Below are 2305 nucleotides of genomic sequence, written 5' to 3' on the forward strand. Positions count from 1 at the left end.
CGTTAGCCTACCTGTGATCATTATTTAGATGTGTTGTTACATTACGTTAGCCTACCTGTGATCATTATTTAGATGTGTTGTTACATTACGTTAGCTCTTATGTTAGCCTAACTGTGATCATTAGTCAGGTAAACTCAACCAGTCTCTATGCATCTTTTGATATCATAATGTCCCCTTCTGTCCTTCATTTTCATAAGCTATCTGTACTTTTCTAATGCGATAATGTTGTGTATGCTGCCCTGCGACCCACCTTCATCATGCTTACCATGCTCCTCCTCTCCCCTACCAGACCACTATAGAGGAGGGGACAGTCCCATGGCTACCACCATCCTCTATAACCAGGCCCACGAGGCCCACACAGGGGGATCCTACAACAGCTCTGACCGTGGCAGCAGCAGCACCTCCGGTGAGAGAGGGGGGCAGGAGGGGGGACCGGGGCAGACAGGGGTTATCATATCCACAGCCAGATGGTGTTTTACTGCCTGGATGTTCAATCGCTCTTGTTGTTGTTGTTTCCAGTTCATTATTATTTCTATAAAACCACTTAATCACTTTCAACCCAGAAGCTCCATTTCTAAATCATTCATTTCCTCAAAAGCAATAAATCATAGTGGGACTAATAATGCATGATGCTTTAAAATGGTAATTTTGATTAATTTCCATGTCAGTCTGTTGAAGAGAAATGAAAAGCAGCCTTCAGTGGAGGGAAAATGGAGAACACAAAGACAGAGAAGAGAAACATGACAACAATGGGATGAGAAACATCAGGCTTCAGTTTCCATTCTGTGTGTGTCAGTTCCCATTCTGTTTGTTCCCATTCTGTGTGTTCCCATTCTTGGTGTTCCCATTCTGTGTGTTCCCATTCTTGGTGTTCCCATTCTGGGTGTTCCCATTCTTGGTGTTCCCATTCTGGGTGTTTCCAGTCTGTGTGTTTCCAGTCTGTGTGTTCCCCTTCTGTTTCTCCCATTCTGTTTGTTCCCATTCTGGGTGTTCCCATTCTGTGTGTTCCCCTTCTGTGTGTTCCCATTCTGTTTGTTCCCATTCTGGGTGTTCCCATTCTGTGTGTTCCCATTCTGTGTGTTCCCATTCTGGGTGTTCCCATTCTGTGTGTTCCCATTCTGTGTGTTCCCATTCTGTTTGTTCCCATTCTGTGTGTTCCCATTCTGTGTGTTCCCATTCTGTTTGTTCCCATTCTGTGTGTTCCCATTCTGTTTGTTCCCATTCTGTGTGTTCCCATTCTGCTGTGTGTATCGCAGTCTGTGTGTAGAATCTCTGTGGTATCCAGTCTGTGTTGTGTATCCAGGTCTGTCGTGTGTTCCAGTCTGTGTGTGTATTCCTGTCTGTGTGTGTATTCCAGTCTGTGTGTGTATCCAGTCTGGTGTTATCCAGTCTGTGGTGTACTCCCAGTCTGTTGTGTATCCAGTCTGGCGTGTGTGCCAGTCCTGTGTGTCGTTTCAGTCTCTGTGATCCAGGTCTGTTGTGTGTAGTCCAGTCTGTGTGTGTATCCAGTTGTGTGTGTATGCCAGTCTGTGTGCTTAATCCAGTCTGTGTGTTCCAGTCTGTGTGTGTACTCCAGTCTGTGTGGGTTTTCCCAGTCTGTGTGTAATCCAGTCTGGGTGTTGTAATCCAGTCTGTGTGTATCCAGCTGTGTGTAATCCAGTCTGTGTGTGTATCCAGTCTGTGTGTATCCAGTCTTGTGTATCCAGTCTGTGTGTGGTACTCCAGTCATGTGTGTAATCAGTCTGTGTGTACTCCAGTCTGTGTGCTGTAATCCAGTCTGTTGTGTGTATCCCAGTCTGTGTGTGTAGTCCAGTCTGTGTGTGTATCCAGTCTTGTGTGTATTCCATCTGTGCTGGTGTATCCAGTCTGTGTGTGTATCCAGTCTGTGTGATCCAGTCTGTGTGTATCCAGTCTGTGTCTGTATCCATCTGGGTGTATCCATCTGTGTGCTTATCCGACGTCTGGTGATGTATCCCGAGTCTGTGCTGTATCCAGTCTGGTGTGATCCAGTCTGTGTGCTATTCCGAGTCTGTGTGTATCCAGTCCAGTGTGTGTATCCAGTCTGTGTGTATCCAGTCTGTGTGGTGTATCCAGTCTGTGCTGTATCCAGTCTGGTGTCGATCTCCAGTCTGTGTGTGATCCAGGTCTGTGTGTATCCAGTCTGTGTGTATCAATTCGTGGTATCCAGTCCTGTTGTGTATGCCAGTCTGTGTGTATCGCAGTCTGTGTGTGGATCCCAGTCTGTGTGCTATCCAGTCTGTGTGTGGTTCCAGTCATGTGTGTGTGTCCAGTCTGTGGTTGCTTA

General features: G+C 46.5%; 1 pseudogene; it reads left to right on the forward strand.

The window, feature by feature from the left end:
* The window catches only part of LOC112069018 (roundabout homolog 1-like), a 55490-nt pseudogene that overhangs the window by 32808 nt on the left and 20377 nt on the right, over window positions 1–2305 (forward strand).

The sequence above is a fragment of the Salvelinus sp. IW2-2015 genome, unplaced genomic scaffold, assembly GCF_002910315.2.
Source record: "Salvelinus sp. IW2-2015 unplaced genomic scaffold, ASM291031v2 Un_scaffold849, whole genome shotgun sequence".
Taxonomy (NCBI): domain Eukaryota; kingdom Metazoa; phylum Chordata; class Actinopteri; order Salmoniformes; family Salmonidae; genus Salvelinus; species Salvelinus sp. IW2-2015.